A 13,314-nucleotide genomic window follows, 5' to 3' on the forward strand; every position below is an offset into this window, starting at 1 on the left:
CCTCTAACCCGACCTTGGAACTACCACAATAGCTTTCGATTTCTTTACATAATTTCGTTAAACGACACACGTTTACAATGACATTTGTCCCTCGCTCCTCGCTTTTGCTCATTGGTCCACGTGTTCATCTACAATTTTTCACACACCCATGTGCAAACATGCACTCTTAAAACTGAACTTCACCGCATAGCACGCTCCTAGCCAACCATCATCTCAAATGGTATCGTTATGTGCCGTGATTTGACGAAAACGGGAGGTGTACGAAAACGGGAGGTGTACGCCCTTTTTGTGACACTTATGCTGTTCATAATTGTCACAAAAAGGGCGTACACCTCCCGTTTTCGTCAAATCAGGGCACATAACGATACCATTTGAGATGATGGTTGGCTAGGAGTGTGCTATGCTGTGAAGTTCATTTTTAAGAGTGTGGGTGTATTACGGCAAACCATCACAGTCACACACTCTTAGAAATGAAGTTCACCGCATGGCACGCTCCTAGCCAACCATAATCTCGAATGATATCGTTATCTGCCCTGATTTGTTGAAAACGGGAGGCGTACGCCTTTTTTGTGACACTTATGCTGTTCATAATTGTGACAAAAAAGGCGTACGCCTACCGTTTTCAACAAATCAGGGCAGATAACGATATCATTCGAGATTATGGTTGGCTAGGAGCGTGCCATGCGGTGAAGTTCATTTTTAAGAGTGCACACACGAAATACGACCGCATGGCCAAAGTACAACGACCCTATGCGGTCGATACTACCCTTGACACGAAAAAAAGTAAAGAGGATGCTGTAGTGCTCACTGTGGGGTACGCGGCGGCAGGAATAAGCCAAAATTATAGAGAAGAAGAATTTCCTCGATTCATTCAGTGTGCCATTGCTATACGACAAGGAAAGGACACAGTAGCCCCCGCGATGACCATAATAGAAGAAGACCGTGTCGTGTCCTTGATGTGCAATTATACTGCCAGCGTGGTCTATGTACGTGATAGCACGGTAGTGCGGATCTTCCTGTCGCTACGTTACGGATCATTTGTAATTTCGCCTTCTTGGTTCAGCTCATTCAGTTTTTTTTTTTCCTTCCTTCTCTTCCGTTCCACCATTTCCGTACGTACTTCTTTCTTTTTTATTTTCGTCGTAGTTGTTTTGGGACACTTTGAGGATATGTGGGACAAAGAGACGACCGGTGGCGTCCTCGGTTTTCTCGTTTCCTTTTTCTTCTCTCTCTCTCTCTCTTTTGTCAACCAGTCAAGATTGCAAAGTTGTACCTGCTACCTACACTCTTAGAAATGAACTTCACCACATAGCACGCTCCTAGCCAACCATCATCTCGAATGATATCGTTATCTTCACTGATTTGTTGAAAACGGGAGGCGTACGCCTTTTTTGTGACAATTATGAACAGCATAAGTGTCACAGAAATGGCGTACGCCCCACGTTTTCAACAAATCAGGGTAGATAACGATATCATTCCAGATAATGGTTGGCTAGGAGCGTGCTATGAGGTGAAGTTCATTTTTAAGAGTGTACGAATGATACACTCTTAAAAATGAACTTCACCGCATCGCACGCTCTTAGCCAACCATTATCTCGAATGATATCGTTATCTGCCCTGATTTGTTGAAAACGGGAGGCGTACGCCTTTTTGTGACAATTATGACGTTCATAATTGTCACAAAAAAGGCGTACGCCCCCGTTTTCAGCAAATCAGGTCAGATAACGATATCATTCGAGATTGTGGTTGGTTAGGAGCATGCTATGAGGTGAAGTTCATTTTTAAGAGTGTAGGGTTACCGCTTCTGATTCGGTGAGCGAGGCGGGCGTACGCCTTTTTATAGCAATTCAGATACATGATAATTGCTTTTATCACCCTTTGACACCCTTTATCAGACGCTATGTTGACCCAGGTGGCAACCACCACCTACAAACACCTTTTCACACCCTTTTTTTCTTAGAGTGTCGAGCGTACAAGAAAAGCACGCATCGCCCATCTTCATCTTCGCATCTTCAGTGACCACGGGGTCAATAGTTCAGCACATACGCGACGACAGTGTGCTCTATTTATTGTTTAACCAATAAGAACGTCGTGAGAAATGTGGAAAAGGCCGTGCTGAACGGAAACTAAACACGCCTCGAAATACGGCATCACCAACTGCATCTGCTGCGCAATTATTGCTAGCAGACGACACACAGAAGTAAAGCGAATGGCAGACGAACTTTGAAATAAGCACAATTCCGCTGCTGTACCTGCAGTACGTTCGAATGGCCTTTTGGCATTACATTCACACCAGATGCGAGCACGAAGTACAGTAGTCGGGGGCCACCATGTACGTATTAGACGCGGTGAGCCTTCCTCGGGTGACGGACGGGCCTTAGGCGGATGCATCGCGGTATGGTTCCCGGATGAGAAAGCGGTTAGGTGAATCAAAGGGTTCAACTACCTCCTCTTCGTGCAGGCGTATACTTTACGGCGTGATGATCTCGAATCGAAGATGGCCCTCCTCGCGACGTTCATTCACGAGGATGCTGCATTATAAAAGAAAAGAAAAGAAAGAAGAAAAAAAAAAGACCGCAAGGGAAGATGAGACGCAATAAGAGATATCGCACCTGCCAAGGTGGGGCCGGGATTAATGACCACGTTTGGTAGTTGAACAGGAAGGGTTATATAGGCGCCGACACTCCTATAACAGTAGCTTCCTTCACCCAATGATAGTCAATTACATTGACGAATTGACGAAAAGCCGGAAGCATTGGCTGATGAAATTTTCAACTTCGTTTTATCTAGAGTTGTACGTATTTAGAGTATTGTATTTTAAATACTGTTTTCGGTATACTTCGGTATCATACTGAGTATTTTCTTTTCGTGGATGTATCTGTACTCAATTTAAAATACATTTTTTTTTGTACTTTCTACTCAATGCATTACTTCTTTAGGTCTCCTTGTCAACGTTTCTTTGTCACATATTTTCATTCCCCTGCTTGCTAGGAGGGAAGTCGCCAACATCTGCCAACAAGGAAGATTGATTGATTGATTTTATTTGCTGAAAAGATGCTGAAAAGTACTCGAGAACCCATCAGAAAACCGCCTATATCTCGCGATTTTCTTCTAATATGTCATGATTACATAACTGATATGAATTGCAGTATAGACTTATTTCATCCAAACCTAAAACATCCGGTGTTATAACATACCGCATTATGTTATATAATATTATGTACATATAGATTTATTTATATTAATCCCATAAGGCACAGCAAGCTAACATATATAACCCCTGTAATGAGGTTTACGTCTGCTTGACGTTATCGCGCAGATTAAGAGATAATTGGCTGGGTTAACGTTCTAGCGAACACAAAGCCTTTAAGCGCATAGAGAATAAAATTAAACCAAAATAAAACTCGACGTCTGTTACGTTTTCACCCTCTAACGCATGGCTATTAATTAACATAGAGAGGAGTCCCGAAAGCACGGAGCGTTAAAAACAAAACACGCGAAATAAAAATTCCTGAGCGTTCAACGAGGAAGCTTTGCGGATAATTCAATTTGAAGCACAATTAGTGAACTTCCGTATGTCGGAGAACAGAATCGATCTTTGATACAAAGAGGCATTTCGATCATGCTTGTAGAAGAATAAAGGAAACGCCGTAAAGGCAGTTCCTGCACTTTAGCGATCATCGGTTCAAACCATGATCACGGTGTTACCTGTCTTCCTATTTGTTTGGGGGAAAATAAAAAAAAATTGTTTTTAACGTAACCAAAACCTAATATATGCGAGCAAAATCTGCCATATTTTCCCGGGACGCTTAGATTTTTTTTTCACCACATTGGATTCTGCAATAAGCTCTTCTTAGATTATGGTGCTGTCATTATATTGGTACCTTACTAACACTATTGTCAGTACTGGACATTCAGTGTTATTAAATACTGTACATCAGTGCTCATCATAGTGTACATCAGTTGTCAATACTGTACATCAGTGGCGCGTTATTAAATATTATATGTTAGGTGTTTCTTTCTTCTCTCACTATGTAATGAAGATCATCACGTTATGTAATATTGCCTATGAGGGTCCTTAATTTGATGAAATGAAGAGCTTTATAATTAAATCAACGACTTTTTCGACTGAGCTGCATTACTTAGTCGCGAAACAGCTGTATACGTCGAAGCCAGCATTCAGCTGTATCGCGTATCGTGTGGTCATCCGGGCACGTGAGAAAACAGAATAGAGTCTAGGAATGAAGGAATGAGGCTGGCTGAACGTTTTCTTCTGAGAGGCCCGTTATCTGAGATTTTATTTGCTTTCACGCAGACTCACAAAGCGCAGCAGATAAGGCTTTGAACGGGGACTCCACAGTACTTGCAGTCTTCCTTTGTGGAGCAGAACCGATCGTAAAGGTAGTTATGCGTCCACGCGTAAAGAAGGTGAAGACGATGCCGACGACGGTGGGGACGTAGTCCCTGCTCGGTGTGCCTCCACGGAGTAGATAAATAGTCAAACTTCGATATAACGAAACGCTATACAACGAAATTTGCGGTATATCGAAATAGTTTGCATTCCCTGTCGCAAGTGGCTGCCATATATTTCGTCAGGCTCGATACAAGGAAATATTCGGTTAGAACGAAAGAAAATCGTGTTCTTGCGTGAGCTTCGTTATATCGAATATATATATCGTTATATATAACTCGTGGCTTTACGTCGCGACATAACTGTGATCATGAGCGCCGCCACGGTGGTCGGGTCTGTGGATTAAAGTCGCCCTCCCAATCTCAACACGCGGCACACCATACTAACGTCCCTAGGGTTCGACCCCGCAACCCTTGGTATCAGTGGGCGTATTTTACACCCTATTATTGGTCAACCTGGCTCGAGTATACTCAGCACGTAAAGTATCAGTGCCGCCAGTGAACATTACGCGAGCTTTCAAGAATTTCCGAAAGAACCCGCGAAACGTGATAGTTTCGGATTCTCCGAGAGCATGTGACGTCGCCGCGAGCTCCGATGCCCGTCTCCTAGCAACGGCGCGCGCTCCTTCCCAGTCTCCGCTCTGCGGCTCATGTTGGTATAGAGGCCCTGTATGGAGTCGGGCTTATATGGGCTCATCTGCGTACGGCACACATCGTTAGGAGAGGAATGACTATCTTTTTTTTTTCTTATCCCGTCGCCCATATAGAACAGAGCTGCTTGATGAGCTTCACGATTAAAACAGCAAGGGTAGAACACCGGGACGAACATTCGCAACAGATAATTAAATCGGATAAAGAGAGCTCAATTCTAATCATTGACTTGAGTTGTCATTCGGCCAAGATTATATTGATTTTCTTGATGTGTTACTGCGCTCCATCACATATGCCTCTTCGTTATTTGAATGTCTTCACCCTCATTGTATCGTACCAGTATCGTATAGTGAAGGTCAGCCCAAAAACGGGCTGCCACAATCAGTCAAAGAGACAGGCCAGTAAGAGCACATTTGGAAGTACTACATCATTACATGGTATACGATACCGAAAAGGATTTCGTAAACGAGATAATGCGCCAATCGGGTGTAATTTTTCATCCCTCGGTGCCTCAAAGTTCACGCTATAGAGATTGGAAGGCGGTTGGTTCGATTCTCATAACCTGCTGTGCTGTCTGAGCTCTCCTTCTGCTTATACCGTTATACAGTTTAGACAGACAGACGAGTCTTCGTGAAGCAGGCCCAGGACGCATATCATCCCCCTGTCCACCGATAATAGCCCCAGACGCCTCGCGGTGTGCCAACCGACATCAAAACAAAGAAATGCTTTCCCTTACATATTTCTTCGCTTTTCTTCTCTCGTTTCTTTTTACCCTGCTCGAACAGAGCGGAGATGATTAGGATGTGGGGGTCAAAAACATTACAAAGCAGAACAGCACGCGTCGACGGCACAATACGTTTTTCACGTTTTCTCGTCGTGCCCGTTCTCGTTTAGATTGCGCAACAACGCCACCTACACGACACTCGGAAACAGAATACTTTGTTTTTCCAGCCAGGCGATCGCGTTTCAGCGACACACCGTCCGCGCCTGTCGACACCGCCAGGTTGCGCCACAGAGGAATGTGCGCGGGGGGGGGGGGGGGGACACGCGACCCGATTGGATTGTTTTAACTGTTCTACACGGACACCATTGTTCATCCACACATCACTGAGCGCGTGAGCCTTCGACACGTTGGAGGTGCGGAAGAAAGAAAAAAAAATGAAAGTGTTTTTGGTGGCGTGACAGGAAAGTTTTTCGTTGACATTGTGACGAATGGCTTTTGGAACGGAAGGTTTTTTTGTGTCTGCTACTGGCTGAAGAGGATGTACACTCTTAAAAATGAACTTCACCGCATAGCACGCTCCTAGCCAACCATCATCTCAAATGATATCGTTATCTGTCCTGATTTGCTGAAAACGTGAGGCGTACGCCTTTTTTTGTGACAATTATGAACAGCATAAGTGTCACAAAAAGGCGTACGCCTCACGTTTTCAACAAATCAAGACAGATAACGATATCATTTGAGATGATGATTGGCTAGGAGTGTGCTATGCGGTGAAGTTCATTTTTAAGAGTGCACGCTCCTAGCCAACCATCATCTCAAATGATATCGTTATCTGCCCTGATTTGTTGAAAACGGGAGGCTTACGCCTTTTCTGTGACACTTATGCTGCTCATAATTGTCACAAAAAAGGCGTACGCCTCCCGTTCTCAACAAATCAGGGCAGATAACGATATCACTAAAGACTATGGTTGGCTAGGAGCGTGCTATGTGGTGAAGTTCATTTTTAAGAGTGTAGGATCAGAATGGCTTACGAAGTTTCGACTCGCGGCTTAAGTGTGTTAGAATCGATAATAATAATTGGCGGTGTTACGCCGCGAGACAGTTGTGTAAGAATTCAAGAACCAGTTCAGTAAGCGGTTTCAACATGCCTGAACAAGTAGCGAAAAGAGTACATAAAATAATTCTTTTCTTTTTGTCTTTCGACAAAACCAGATCTTTTTCAATTTCAAAGCAGTACCCGGTATAGTTGAGGTGCTTAGCACTTTACTGAGTTTGGTGAACGTCAACGGGTAATTTACGAAAAAGCCAATGAGTGCACACGCCAGGGGTTCAACCTGGACAATCCTGCACTGGCACTGTCACTCATTTTGGCTTTTTTTCGTCAATTACTCGTTGACTTTGTTCTTTAGGCTATTGGAGGATGTGTTGGGCTTGTCTATAGATGGAACTCGCCTCGGCTCGTTTGCCTATCTAAACCGAAACGGACACGAACAAATTTCGTGTTTGTTTTCATATTTTGCCAACTTGGCAAATGCCTCAACATTATGGGGCTATAGTCATGACAGGACCAGTGACTAATCACATCACACCGACCACGACTATGCCATGGCCGTGCAAAATAACCTGGTGACGCTGACACTGACTACACAGTCCACTACAGTGAACCCTCGTTATTATGACCAGGGTCGTTCCCGAAAATTTTGGTCATAATGCGGAATTGTCATATTAACGGGGGGAGGGGATTTGCAGATGTTTCACTGCATTGTTCCCCAGGAGTATGGTCGTATAAAGCGCGTATGACAGGTTATCGGGGGTCATATTAACGAGGGTTCACTGTATATATGCGGCCCCAGGATTCTGACCGTGACATATCCAGTCGTATGACATGTTGACACCGACCGCGACCAGACACTCGTGCCTATATACATGCGACCCGATCGACGCTGACCACGACATAACCAGTGACTGTTTCAGTGACTGCATGACATCACGTGACAAAACTGAGTCATGACTCTAGTGAGCACGCATGAACTTTTGCGCTGTTCGAACGCAGTTATCCACGCGTAGAGAAACATAAAAATTCGGGCAAAAACATTCCCTTCTCGGTATACCGACCCTCCTCGTGCAGCTATAGTGAACCCTCGTTAATATGACCCCCGATAATCTGACATACGCGCTTTACGACCATACTCTTGGGGAACAATGCTGTGAAACTTCTGCAAATCCCCCCCCCCCCCGTTAATATGACAATTCTGTATTATGACCAAACTTTTCGGGAACGACCATGGTCATAATAACGAGGGTTCACTGTACATGCGACCCGATCGACGCTGACCACGACATAAAACCAGTGACTGTTTCAGTGACTGCACGACATCACTTGACAAGAGCGAGTCATGACTCTATAGTGAGCACGCATGAACTTTTGCGCTGTTCGAACGCAATTATATCCACGCGTAGAGAAACATAAAAATTCGGGCAAAAACATTCCCTTCTCGGTATACCGACCCTGCTCGTGCAGCTATACAGTGAACCCTCGTTAATATGACCCCCGATAATCTGACATACGCGCTTTACGACCATACTCTTGGGGAACAATGCTGTGAAACTTCTGCAAATCCCCCCCCCGTTAATATGACAATTCTGTATTATGACCAAACTTTTCGGGAACGACCATGGTCATAATAACGAGGGTTCACTGTACATCGCCGCGATCAAGTTGAATAACAAACAGTTCCACGTTCCTCGCGTACACCGAGCCGTTTTTTCTTAAGGCCCGTGTGACCAAATGACCACATCTTTGCAGTATATATACTCCGGATGTTTTTTTTTTGTTTTTTTTTTCCAGCTCAGTATATAAGGTGGAGGATTTTGTTTCTTGCTTTTTTTACTTCGTTTATTTTTATCATTTCCGAAGCCACTGGGCCGGTTCCTTATCTCTGCCGTTTGCGTTTCGTTCGACCGTGGTACTTGGACGCGCAGGTCAGAAGATCCAGCAATATGCATAAAGTGATGCTCTGCGTAGATACAGATATCACGAGGGCACCGGAGTCGCGTTCTTAAAGGACGGAGGAAGCCATGGGATGTTTTTGTTTAACTTGGGGACATCGGAAAAAGAGGAGGATTATTAGCATATCGCCGGGGGGAACGAACCAGTTATGTGTGCCAATTAGAGACCAGCATTAAGTTTTGAATGGAACTTTAAAAACGCATAGATGGAAAAAATGTGGTAAAGGGAAGTGTTTTGAAGCAATGTATAGTTAACATTTTTGTCCTTGGAGTCTGCGTGACGTGTGCTTTGTTGAACATTAACTTCGTTGAGCTACAGTTTTAATCACTGCTGATATCGACACTATCGATAGCAGGCACAGAAATGGCATTTCCACATTACACTCTTAAAAATGAACTTCACCGCATAGCACGCTCCTAGCCAACCGTCATCTCAAATGATATCGTTATCTGCCCTGATTTGTTGAAAACGGGGGGGCGTACATTTTTTTGTGACAATTATGAACAGCATAAGTGTCACAGAAAAGGCGTACGCCCCCCGTTTTCAACAAATCAGGGCAGATAACGATATCATTTGAGATGATGGTTGGCTAGGAGCGTGCTATGTGGTGAAGTTAATTTTTAAGACTAAGTTTCGACGAGAAACCATGAGCGTATATGGATAAGCGGGACGTAAAAAATATTGCACGTTAAGGACACGGAGCTGCAGAATACTACGATTAGATTCTGGAAGAAACGCCCTTTATCATCGTTCCCAGAACATGTAGCAATCATTGCCATGATCTGTCGACACATATCTCCGTGGTTTCTCAGCTCTTTCGTTACCGGTAAACATGACATCAGTGTATCTTCTATATCCTTATCTTTTCAATGACGAAATGGTCTATGGAGCCCGATGTATAGGTCGGAAATCGCCCGGACACTGGTATCATTGAAACATTCAAAGTTACACGGACTCAAGTCCCCTTTCGTTCGTTTAAAAAAAAGAAAAAAAAAGAGAAACGACGTGTTGCTGTTCAAAATTTATCACAAAATTTCTCTCGTTGATTGATTGATGATTGATTATTTAAAAGAAAACCAGGAAATAATTTCTGTCGTGTTTCTCGCATCGCCGAAACAAACAAACAAACAAAAGCAAAAATGCCAATCTGTCGCAATATTTACGCTCGAAGCTTCCACGACAACCAAAAAGCCACGTAGAGAAGTCAATTTAATCTTGGCGCCATCCGCAAGGGGCAGCCTCCCAAGCAGCCCAACATCTTGGCCCAATATTGGACAAATATTGGGCCGACGTTGCCAATATTTGTCCGCTATTGGTCCAATCTTGGTCCAATAGTGGGCCCACATTGCCAATATTGGGCCGACGTTGCCAATATTTGTCCACTATTGGTCCAATCTTTGTCCAATATTGGGCCCCCATTGCCAATATTTGTCCACTATTGGTCCAATATTGGGCCGACGTTGCCAATATTTGTCCACTATTGGTCCAATATTGGGCCGACGTTGCCAATATTTGTCCACTATTGGTCCAATATTGGGCCGACGTTGCCAATATTTGTCCACTATTGGCCCAATCTTATTGGCCTAATATTGGGTCAGTATTTCCAATATTGGTCCAACATTGGGCCAAGATGTTGTGCTGCTCCTTCTCCGAACTGTACCGCGAAAAAAAAAATGAACCCACCTCTTCACGAAGTAATATTATCCATGAGTTGAGCAGTTACTCCGTTGCGTCAATCATCCCAAGCACGAAGCATGAATCAACCGAGAGAGACGAATTTCACCGCCTGAACGAATCGGCGCGCTGACAGCCAGCGAGCGGCACAACATACACACACACAACGGAGACTCGGCGAAGAAGATGTAGAAGCAGCAAGGTGGGCGACCGAATTCCTCCGGCCAAGTGATGCTCCCCGCACACACACACAGACCGCTACGGATGGCTCCGGCAAGTTTTTTGACGCGCCGCGATGTCGGACCGTTGCTCCTCCCGACACCCCTCGCGTGTCCCTAGGCGCGTTCCCTGTCTTGTCCCTAGGCGAGGCGCGAGCGAGCGCGCGCGCCAACACGTGCCTAGTATTTACTCTTTTTTTTTTTTTCTTGTAATTCGGTGTTATACAAAACGTTTTAATGAACAGAATATATGTAGGGATTGATTTTTTTCGGGTTAAATGCCTTTCTCAGATTCGGAGGAGGGAGAAAATCGGGCGCTATTTTAAAAATCTGTAATTCGGGGAGAAATCGCGGGCCATGATTGTGCCTTCGGGTGTTATCGGGCGTTTCTATTTCTCTTTCTTTTCTTTTTTTTTAGGTGACCTACGAGCGCTAATTTCCGAAGGCATAGACAGTGCTGATACACATGGGTGTATTCCTGGGAACGTAAGTGACCCATTCTTACACGTGTAATACGTGGCGACCTTTGTTCGTCGTCAGTGGAAACGTCACTTGAGGATTTCATACTGACTGAAATTCGGGGAGAAATCGGGTTTAACCCGAACTGGTCGGAGGGCAGTTCGGGAAGAGGGGGGGGGGATAACCGGGCGGAATCGGGTTGCTCCCTACATGTCGAAAGTACGTCATATACCTTTGCGCTGAACTCTGAGCTGTATTGTATGTGCGTTAGCGCTTTGTGTTTGTGTTGATTGGTTGTGTTCCTTCTGTAATCTCAGTGCTTCGAACTATCCATAATATATAAATATAAATTCTGAACAGTAACATCAATTCCATTTCATCGTCTGGAGATTTTCGGAACGCTCAGCACGACACGTAATACCCAAAAGACGTCAATGCCCGATGTACCGAAGCCTCATTTTCACTTTCACGCGCATAATGTCCTTTACTGTCGAAAACGACGCAACCCCCTTAGTACCGTACTTCAATACAACTAGCTCCAAAGTCACACAAAAAGGCCCAAATAAAACCTTCACTATAGCAACGCTCTTCGATCATTTGGTGCTCCTTCCACACGGATATCCGGTTTCATCATCATCATCATCATCATCATCATCATCATTGTACTCCGTGTATGCACCATCTCCGGAACCACATGACTGGCGGAACAAAAAATATACGCCTGGGCCACAGACATTTTAAAAAGACATAAAGAGTGCGGCCACTTCCGTAGCCAGTGACCGTCGGTGGAACAGAGAGGGATGATGGGTAGCTCGCGGGTTGCGTCACTTCCGGCGTGTCGAAAACAAAGTGGACAATGAGATCTATCTCAAGGGTGGAGAACGAATGTGGTATATCATATCCACCGATGTGGATCCTGTCATCTTTTAATGCGTTAGTACTAGAACCCCCAAGTTGGAAAATCGTGACCGTCTGGATGGATCATGGATGTGTGAAGCCTCGAGTTGAGACATAGGGTGTTAGATATGAGAAGAGAAGTAGATAGTCGATTTAGATAGTAGGTACAGTAGTAGATATAGTTTGTAGACAGTAGTAATGTAGTGGTGATAATGATAATTAGTGATTAATGATGAGTGTCGTGATGATAGTGATTAGTGATAGCGACTAGTATTACTTTGAAAAACAAAAATGCATAAGAGACTGCGGCTAACGCTAACGCATTTCCGCCGCATTAATTACATTAATCGTCCTTCAAATTTTTTTTCGGTTTCGTTAGCCGAAGTACACTATAGATAAACAGTTGTTGGGAAACGCCTCTTTCTTTCTTTTTGTTATCGGACAATTCGTAACTTTTGACAATAGGTTTTTTTCTTTTTTTGTTTTTTGTAGATCTAGGAAGCGGAAGACGAGAGCGATGCGATAAAGGAAGCTGTCAAATCAAAGATCAGCGACTTGCGATTGTCTTATCGTGTTTACGGAACCGTTATCTTTGACACATTCCGATCCACTAAAACTAACTGTGTGTTTTCGGGGGCCTAACGATAAGAGACACGACCGATATAAACCTGGAAAAATGGAAAGTGACTCATGTTTGGAGTGGCATAGCAAGCTTGGCCTGCTGAGAATATTTCTTGACAGGTCATCGACCGTTAGGAACACCACGAGGCGTAAAGTCAACCTCTACTGACAGAGTCAAAGTGGAGGTATACCTAAATCTTGAAAGAGTAGAGCTCATTTCCAGCTTATTGCAGCGATTAATCCCTCTAATCTTTCCTCGGACGTTCGTTTGTATTCGGCGTTTTTCGGTTAAAACCGAACTGTGTACTTTACCGGCGTATGTTTTTCGGTGAAAAGCGAAAAAGCGGGACCTGAACTACAGCCCACGAGTAAAACTATGTGCGGTGAAACCTCACTAGCGCGGTCACCCACGGGACCTGGGCGCTTGTCCGCTGCCTGAACGTGTCCGTAACAGGAGAGGTACTAAGGGCACCAAAGCACGTCGGGGGGAAACCCAACTGTCCGCAGTAGGGGAGTGTCCGTAATGGGAGGTTTCACTGTATAGTAACATAAAAAAAATAACACATAATAATAATAAACAATAAACGTGTAAGTGTGTGAAATTTGAGACAGTGGCCTTGCGATATTTATGGAAAACGATTTGCATACCA

The 13,314-nt window shown here is 44.3% G+C and overlaps 1 protein-coding gene across 2 annotated transcripts in view; it reads right to left on the reverse strand.

The window, feature by feature from the left end:
* The window catches only part of LOC135369904 (uncharacterized), a 60,320-nt gene extending 49,567 nt beyond the window's left edge, over positions 1–10,753 (reverse strand). Inside the window, exon 1 of one of the 2 annotated variants that reach the window (XM_064603495.1) lies at positions 10,479–10,752. The gene's annotated coding sequence lies outside the window, so the exon portion shown is untranslated. Of the gene's footprint in view, positions 1–10,478 lie in introns of both variants that reach the window. The other variant, XM_064603496.1, reaches the window with a different exon arrangement.
* Positions 10,754–13,314: the final 2,561 nt, after the last annotated feature.

Source organism: Ornithodoros turicata, chromosome 10, assembly GCF_037126465.1.
Source record: "Ornithodoros turicata isolate Travis chromosome 10, ASM3712646v1, whole genome shotgun sequence".
Lineage (NCBI taxonomy): Eukaryota > Metazoa > Arthropoda > Arachnida > Ixodida > Argasidae > Ornithodoros > Ornithodoros turicata.